General features: G+C 44.1%; 1 long non-coding RNA gene across 1 annotated transcript; it reads right to left on the bottom strand.

Annotated features, from left to right (window-relative positions):
• Window positions 1-4,064: 4,064 nt before the first annotated feature.
• LOC123171477 (uncharacterized) lies at window positions 4,065-8,783 on the bottom strand. The gene is made up of 4 exons (XR_006485285.1): window positions 8,328-8,783; window positions 7,269-7,422; window positions 4,905-5,434; window positions 4,065-4,765 (listed from the first exon to the last, which is right to left on the bottom strand). It is a non-coding gene; the product is annotated as an uncharacterized lncRNA (long non-coding RNA).
• Window positions 8,784-9,638: the final 855 nt, after the last annotated feature.

Raw genomic sequence — 9,638 nt, 5'->3', positions numbered from 1 at the left:
TTGATCAGGGGAGCCACGAGGGGCCCACGAGGGTGGGGGGCGCGCCCAGGGGGGCAGGCGCGCCTCCCTGCCTCGTGGCCACCTCGAAGCTTCCCTGACGTCTACTCCAAGTCTCCTGGATTGCTTCCGTTCCAAAAATAACTCTCCCGAAGGTTTCATTCCGTTTGGACTCCGTTTGATATTCCTTTTATGCGAAACACTGAAATAGGCAAAAAAACAGCAATTTGGGCTGGGCCTCCGGTTAATAAGTTAGTCCCAAAAACAATATAAAAGTGCATAATAAAGCCCATAGACATCTAAAAACAGATAATATAATAGCATGAATACTTTATAAATTATAGATACGTTGGAGACGTATCATACAACAGCAGAGGACAGGCGGGCTTGTCCTCCTCCGGCGTCGGCGCTCCGCCATGGTGGGCTCGTGGTACGGAGTCTTGATGGATTTGATGGGTTTGGGCGCGCGCAAGCAGATGGACCGGTGCATGGCCCGGCTCCGGGAGCTGCAGTACACGGTGACCGGCGGCGCCAAGGTCGTCTCCAGGGTCAGCCTCAGCCCGCGCAGCACCCGCGGCTACCTTCACACCAGCATCCGCTGCAAGCAGGAGACCGTCAGGCAAGTCACTCTCTCTGTCCACTCTGCCGTCCGAACCGGGATGGTTCGATTTTTGCTTTCGCTGGCCTCGCCGCACGGAGATGCGTGTGTGTATGTACCTGCGCTTGGGCGGCGGTAGCGGGGACGACGGCGAGGGGTGGTCGCGCTTGCTCTGGCCTCCGCCGGGCGACTCGGTGTTGGCGGGCGGCTGCTTGTCGACTGAGTCCGCCCGCGGCGAGTCCGTGCCCGTGCTGCAGTCCGACATCGGCGGTGCCTTGCCTAGGTATCCATGCCCGGCCGGCCCCCGTGGAATCGGATACGGACGGCCGGCACCGGCGACGTTCCTCGCTACAAGCTCTCTACCTACTACGTGTTCGACGGAATGCCCAGACGGACATGTCAAAATATGCATCCGTCCCCAGTTGGGCGCACCGGCCGACCCAATTGAAAAAGCGGACGCGGACGAGCGGACTGGCGATCCAAACGGACAAAAAAGAACAAAATCGATGTCTGTTTGGGTCTTCCCATTGGAGTTGCTCTAAACGCTCTTATATTAGTTTACAGAGGAAGTACCTATCAACATGATCTGACAGAAACTTGAATCCGTCCTCCCGCCTCCGCCATCGCCATGACTCCGAGCTGCTTTGCCTCGTACAGCGGCCGGAGGGATGAATCTCTTTTTGTTTCTCTCCTATATGCGTCAGGGGGTGGGGTGGCATGGGGTGGACCAGCGGTGCGATATATGCTTTCTGCTAAGCACCAGCCGTTTTATGTGACGGATGGGAACGTCGCCAAAAGTTACGTGCCGATAGCATCATGTGCCGTTGGTACATATGCTTCTAGGGGTGGGCATAAAAACTGGGAAACCGAATATTGAACCGAAACCGAAACCCAAAAAACCGAAATTTCGGTTTCGGTTTTTATGCTGTGTACAGGAATATTCGGTTTTTGCATTCACTAACCGAATTAAGTTTGGCAGATTCGGTACTATCTCGGTTAAGCTGACAAAAACCGAACTATATATGCGAGGCAACGAACAGCCCAAGCTTCGTTCCCCCGACAAGTCGCTAACTCGCTTAGAATCTGCGACAGGCCCACAGGCTCGCGTGCGATCAAACAACTATCTCTCAAGTAACATGGGCTGAGCACATGCATCCAAGGCCCAAACCCAATCACGTGTAATTCTGTGGGCTAGCTAAACCAGGAAGTGCACAGTTGCTGCAGCCTGCAGCGAACTGCCGTAGTGCTCGTTTATTTAGTCCCACCACACCAGTTTAAGTACAAGGACGCAGATGGCTAGGCTATATAAGGGGGCAGGGTGTGACTAGTATGCTGCACTGCGCTGCGCTTTTCGGTTTAAACTGAAAACCGAACCGAATTAACTGTTAGCCGAATTTTCGGTTTGCTGTTTTTAGCTGCCATTTTCGGTTAGCAATTTCATTAACCGAATTCAAGAATTAACCGAACACCCAGGCCGCTGCTTCCGTCATCGTCATGTTAAACGGCGGACTCACCGTATCCACCGTTGAGCGCTACGTATGTTCCTGCACCCCTGTACGATCGCATTGAAGTGGGAGCAAGCGAGCTCGTCCGCTACATCGCCGTGCTCGTCTCGAGATAGAGTATCTTCTTATTTCCTTTGGTTTTTGCATTTTCTGAGTTGACTACTTTGTGTCTGCTTGGCTCTTCATTAGCTGTATATTTGTGTTGAAAATGAAGAACATTTCTCTTATGCCTTTGCCTTGTTGAATGAAGAATTTCCTTTGCAACATTAACTAACATGGAGATCAGCAGGTAAGCTGAATTTTTTTTGTTCATTATTTTGTCAGGACAGTAGTAATGTTTGGTCTGTCTTTGTCTCCAACATATTTTCTTTTAAGAAAAAAAATCTCTTGGTAGCTATAGTTATATTTTTTTAACCTTGGAAGCAGAAGGAGAGGCACAGTTCCTGTGTGAATTAATGTGACAACAAAATATGTTATCCTACCATCGTTGACAATAAAACCAATTAACAGTGTCTTGTGCTTATTCAGCGCTTGTAGGGCTTAGCGAGAACGAAACAGCTAAAACGACTGAAAATCAGCAGAAGCACACTCAAGAGTGTTGTATAGTTTTTTGCTGGCTGAGTTGATGCTGATGATGGTCAGGTACAGGTAAAAGTGCTCAGCTAGCCAGCCTTTCTTATCACTAGTGACTCAAGAAGGCAACGGGGAAGAAACCCATCGGGTTTTGCCTTCTGAAACCCATCCCCATGAGAAAATCACAAACCCGTCCCCGTCCCCGTCCCCGTGCGCGGGGCTAGTTTTTTGCCCGTCCCCTAAACCCATCGGGTTTTCTAAACCCACGGGGAAATTGGCATATTTAGACAAATATAGTAGCAACAAAGAATAACATTGCATCAGGAAAAATAGCATATTTCAGCAGCATAACTTGCGAAAATTTCAGCACAATACAATAGTACATTGTTCAACATGTACAAGAAGCATATGTCAACAACATAACTTGAGCAAAAAGAGTAATAACAGCAGCTACAAGGAGCAAATTTCAGCACAATACAATAATACATGGTTCAACAACTATAAGGAGCATATTTCAGCAGCATAACTTGAGTGAAAACAACAATAACAACAGCTACAAAGAGGAGTAACAACAGCTACAAAGAGGAGTAACAACAGCTACAAAGAGGAGTAACAACAGCTACATAAGCATATTTCAGCAACAAACAATAGCATATTTCAGCCATACATGGTTCAACAAGATGTCCAATTACGCTTAGTGTAGTATTTTGACGGGGATGGCGGGTTTCGGGTTCGGATATTACTCAGACAGGTTTGAATCCGCGAATCGTGTTGGGTTTTATACTTTACCCAGCAGCAGCCCCGCGGGGTTAAAAAGACGCCCATCCCCGTCCCCTAATAGGGTAAAAACCCGCGGGGACGCGGGTTTCGGGGCCCCATTGCCATCTTGACTAGTGACTGGGGCGTGCCATTGGCACGCCTCTTGAGCGTTCGTGTGCGCACTTATCTAGCTTACGCACGTCCGCAGGTCTAGGTTGATCCTTGATAGCACTTATATATACAGCAAAAGTGATTTGCAAACATATGAATATGCTGTCTTTGCTGAGTTTAACCCATAACCAATGGTAAACATGAATGCTAAATAGAATATGTACCTTGTCATAAGCTATACAAATGAATAAGAAGTACAAAGTTCAGTAAATATTTCAAACTTTGATTATCTATACAAAAAAGGGTGATGTTATACAAAAAAGAATAGCGTGAGTTGATGCAACATAAATATTTCAAACTTAAATGTAAAGTTTTTTTAATAAAAAAGCTTTGACTATCTATTTACAGGAAGGTCTAAGATACTTTTAATAAGACCCCGGCTGGTTGTAACACTCGTGAGAAGAAGAAAGGCTCCCTGCTTCCGCACCTCAGCCCTTCTCATCCTTGGAGAGCCCCTTTCGACCTGAAATGACATGAACTATTATCCCTAGTTCACGAATGAATATGGCATGAGAGAGATTTCTTGAGGAACAAAAGAATTTCTGCAGGAAACATCCATTTTCTAATTAGAAAATCATAGAATGGTCAACAAAATGGTACATCCCATACAAAAATTACAAAATCGGCAAACAACCAAATATACTTAGTAATCAAATAATGTGACAGCCTAATCATTAGAAATGAGGGTAAATCTTTACTTATGCATAGATAAACCAGTGTATCGTGAACCACAGAAATCTAAATGCATACCTATAGAGTTAATAGCTTATGTTCTCATAGTTGTCGTCTCACTGGGACAATTTCAGGTAGAAGGGATACTATGTACAAATGCTCTCAGTCTCAGGTTAGTCGAACACCAAGCCATTCATCAGATTGGATACCGAAAATTGATCAAGTGAATTTGACCATTAGCTGAAAGGCAAGATATACATAAATGTAGTAAATCATGTATATGTAAGGAAGGTAAATACTAAAACGTTTTTAGTAATCTATTCATCATCTAAAGTGGCTTACAACAAGTGGCGACAAACCAACATGTTCACTGTATTGACTAATATAATCCAATCCTTGGCAGTCTAAACATCTGCCATTTAAACATCTATTGGCTATTCCCCTGCGCTGCACCAAACAAAGCCCTCCTTGCACCTGTTTGTCCAGAGACCTTTACACCATAACATGGTTCAGTATAAAGTATGTTAGGTTATTGCTCTTTGATTCATCAGTATATAATGTCGGGTCATGGCTCCAAATTGTTCACAAGACCCACACGAGACGAATCGAGTGGCGGAGGGAGCTAGTACCTATGAAGACGACGCCCCTCTTGAGGTCCATGATGAAGATCTCATCGTTGACGCAACTGGAAAAAAAATCACCTCAAGCCATCTTCTTCTTATAGGCACGTGCAGACCCATACTCCTTGTGTTCTTCTTGATTTTATAGCAGACTCTACTCATCAAATAGAGCCCACACCTTTGATTTCAGCATCTTATAAAATTGTTGCAAAGGATTACCTATGAAAGATGAACCGAACTAAAAAAATCAAAGAATATACATAGAGGAACTGGTACACCTGTGGAAGCACGGTTGGGATCTGAGCGACCACCACGTACAGATCTCCATATATATTTTTATGACTGCATGAGTAATAATAAGCAAGAAACAATTATGTGTGACGTAAAGGTTGGAAAAAGGAATGACCCTGGTGGCTGACCTGACCTAGTTGCACTACAAACTCATTCAACTGGAACTCTTTATCTCCTATAATGTCCGTTAATAACAGGGCCCTTGAAATTACATCGCAAAACAAGTCTCGCTCGTAAAGCTTGCCATCCTGAACAAGTAAGGTCTGTTTCAATTTTTGCATCATTGTTAATGTAAGAGGGAAACAACAAACTATAACATAGTAACTCACTGAATACATATTTGCCAGGATGAGACTTAGGATAGGGAAACAAATCATATTTCTACAAGAAAGGGCCTAATGGAATAAAAAGTGAGCCATTTATCAGAAAGTCAATGTTACATCATAAATGAGCTTTACTGGACTAAGAAAACCTCGAAGCTATTTATATAAGAGGGATCATTTATTATAAAGGAAAAATAGCAATGAAACAACAGACTCCTAAACAACAGTTGTGGATATACCAATGAAACAAAAATAGATGGGTATTTGTAGAAGTAAGCTAACTACATTATTAATAATAAGGATAGATATGAAGACATTCAGAAATCAATTAAAATCCTCTTATGTATCATCTTCAGAAATGACGGTATTCTTGCATGAGGTTTGCTCATGCACACGATGACATGGTAAAGTGCTACACGGCCATACAGAAGTGCAATGACATTTAGAAATTGATGAATACCCCTCTTAAGCATCGTTCAGATGATCACACGACTTGGCCTTCATTTATGCAATCACTTATGGTGGTCTTTATTTGCACATCTCTCTACACTGGAAAGTTCGGTGCTCCTAGGTGCTGAGCGGAGGCAAAACGGACAGCGCTTAACGTGCGCTTATTATGCTTAGGTGTGCGCTTGGTTCAGAAACGGAGGCAAAACGCTTGTTCATCGCCTAGCACTTAAAAAACCTTGTTTCCCTATGATATACGACATAACATTTAGTTATAGTAAAAATACAATAATCGCAATCAATGCATATAGTGGGTAAAGTTGTGTGCCGAAACAAACTCTGTCCCTCCCCTCTCACTGACAATTAGAGAGAAACTAAGGATTGCCAATCAATTCACTGGCATTTCAGTCTCACTCCATTATCTCAATGACAACTGTTCAGGACCCAAATGACATGAAACATCAAGTGGTAAATCCGCAACTGCCAATGAATGCGGTGGCAAATTCTTAAAACCTCCCAATTTAGATACCACCAGCTTATAACTTGACTTGCTATTATTTAATTTGAAACCACTGCGTTATCACAATAATACAGCACAAACATAGATGACCAACATGATTCATGAATCACGATACACACGTCAAGTATTAGCATTAAGGAAAGTAGACTGAGCAACTTAAATGAAGAATTGGAAAAGAAACATGGGCTAAGACCTTATGAAAATGTAATCTACACAACAAGGCTCTGCAGTAACCTTCTTCCAGCTCAGGATTATCTTGCAGCGATTCAAACTCTGTCCTAATAGAACTTTCTAGTTAACAACACAAAACCTACAAATTGCACACCATGCATATGTTCAAATTAAATATGCCAATCATTTACCAAGTAATTCAATAACTTCCCTTTCGTTTCCAACGCCCAGAGTCCAAATTCTTTTATTAATTTGGTGTTGCAATCTAAAGACTAAGTTAGAAGTATCTTAACATGAAGTACCTAGTTACTTCAAAAACTTCATATACAAAACAATTTGATGCAAACTAATCAGCAGTCCAAAAATTTCAGAGCTAAACAAAAGCCAGTTGTAATTTTAAAAAAAGCAGGGACATATATTTGGTGTATGTTTAGTAAAAGGCTAGGGTTTATCTTGGTATCGGCAAACTTAATGCATGAGCTCAACATTACTACTGGAGCTAGGACCAAGGACCGTGACATCAGTAAATTGAAAAAATAAGGAACAAGGTTTTAGGCAACGCAAAATAATGAACATGTAATTGCATCAAAGGATCGATATCTGACATGACAATACAAGTACCTTCTAGTGTTTTTTTCTTCGACAATGCTTGGGATTTACATGCACGCAGTTGACGAGATATTGTCTCTTCAAATGAGTTCAGAACTGACAGGCACTTATCATCACCTTCACCATTCAAAGGCCGTCCAAAAGTCATCGTAAAGAGGTCTTCTTCCTACAAAAGCATATGATGAAGACCATATCTTATATAATAAGTGGGAGTATTTGACTTAGATTAAAGAATAGATAACATTGTCTATGCCATCCTATGAGTTATGTAAGCAGATCCCAATCGACACAGAATCCCAGGTTGGGCAAAGCACGGGAAAGCCAAAATCAGAACACGACAGCAAGCCTAACAAGCCAAATTTACAGTCAATTCGAGGCTTGTTTTTCATTTCGCTTGACAGTTGATGAAAACAAAATTCAGGTTTGCCAAATTTTGTTGTTTGGGCTGTCAGAAGATGACCAACCGAACTACCAGATTCACATCCTAACAAAATTCAGGTTCGCCGAATTTTGTTGTTTCGGCTTACTGTTCAATTTTCCTGCCCATCCAAAGGTTGATCCAAATCCAGCCAAACAAGCACGAAATTGGTTTGAAGAACCAAATAGATGCACACTTGGCACAAACACCACATCGCCTAGGAATTAAAAGAAAGCATCACAGTGTCAGCATGTCTTTTATCTTCTGACCATTGGCCAATGCAAACCTGCTCCAATACATGAAACTGCATGCTTGCGGCAACACATTTGTAACATATAGTATATGATACCTCATAAACTCACGCAAACAGAACAGCCAACTGTACTCTGCTCGTAACGCGAGTTTGTTCCGTACAGAAAAGGAGAGAGAAAATGAGCACAATCTAGTCAGTTCAATGCAAACATGCATTTCACATTGCTGGAAACAAACCGTGAACCCGATCAAGCAGAAGCAGGCATCCAGACACACACGAGATAGATCGAGCAACAGTCCGTAGACCTGCTAATACTCCCCGCTCTTCAAAATAACTTATCACTCACTTTCAACGTCTTAGCAAATAGAGCAGGGAAGCGGGTTAGGCGCATCGAGCTTACCAGCGCATGCCGCGGCGAGGCGTCGGCCCAGACGCCCTAGTCACCGGACGGGGGTGTGGAGGGCGGTGGCACGGGGCCGGCGGGGGAGGAGGAGCTCGCCTCCATCGGCTGTTTCCCCGCAGGCCGCAGCCGAGGGTCCGTCCAACCCTCGACTGAGGAGGGCGTAGATCCGCGCCCCTCTCCACCAGCCCGTTCGATCCCGAGGCGGAGGAGGCGCCGACGACCGCATCGGCCTCGTCTGGATTGTGCTCGTCCTGCCGCGGCTTCCTCGGGACGAGACCTCGTGGCGGCGCCCGCCTTGATGTCGGGACTGTGGGGAGGCGCAGCGCCGCAACTTTCTACGAGGAAATCACCAAGAGGAGAAGATCCGCTGGAGAAGCCAGCCTTCCTTTGGTGGCCAGAGCCGGAGGAGCGATGGAGGCAGCGGCGGTGGCGGCAGCAGCAACCCTCGATGGGGAGTGGGGAGAGGAGGTTGCGTGTGGGAAAAACAAAGGAGAGATATTTCTGGGATAGGAGGCCTGGTCCTGTGACACGATTGGCCAGGCACGGTGCAAAGATTGGCCAGAACAGTGCGCCTCGATGACGTGGCTAATGCGAGCGTTGGCCCTTTGCGCCACTCTTATTGTGTTTAATGTAATGGATGAAGGTACGTGCATAATTTTAGCTTTTTCTTCAACCCAAATACTTAAAAGTGCAGCTGCGCTATTACGTCACTGCGAGCGCATGCGCACGGATCACACGATGGGAAAGCTCCATTCCAGATTTAGAAAACTACCCACCCACCCATTCTATATATGAAAAGATTCTTCAACTATAATATGTTGTTTTTTGTCCACCTCATCCGGCCAAGTGTACGAACTCAACGATGACGTAACGTGCATTAATTGCGGCATGAGAAAATTCAAAAAGCTATAACTTTCAAACCGCGTGTCAAAATTATGATCTGGTTTCACCGTTGGGTTCCTCGTGACGAGCTCTTCAAAACTAGATCTCATATGGATATGTTTTGACGATTTATTTTTAAAAGCAACTTTGATGCTAGATGAGGCAACTTTAGTGCTAAACATGAGCTACTTTGATGATAAATGAATTGCACCATGTGTACAACTGAATTCGCCTAGTAGCCTCCTAATTACTTGTATGCAGTAGTGTAATGGTTGGTTAACATGGTTGCTAAGTTGCATACATCAAAAACTAAAGTTGTATATAGTTTAGTTGCCTACCATGCTGTTAAAGTTGCTTCCGTAGAGTGGAAAGTTGCCTAAGGGCCAGTTCTTTTCCTGGCTTTTCTGAGCTTCCAGAATAAGTTGC

This window comes from Triticum aestivum, chromosome 1D (assembly GCF_018294505.1).
Source record: "Triticum aestivum cultivar Chinese Spring chromosome 1D, IWGSC CS RefSeq v2.1, whole genome shotgun sequence".
Lineage (NCBI taxonomy): Eukaryota > Viridiplantae > Streptophyta > Magnoliopsida > Poales > Poaceae > Triticum > Triticum aestivum.
The sequence above is the reverse complement of the archived record's forward strand: the minus strand, read 5'-3'. Positions and strand labels throughout refer to the sequence as shown.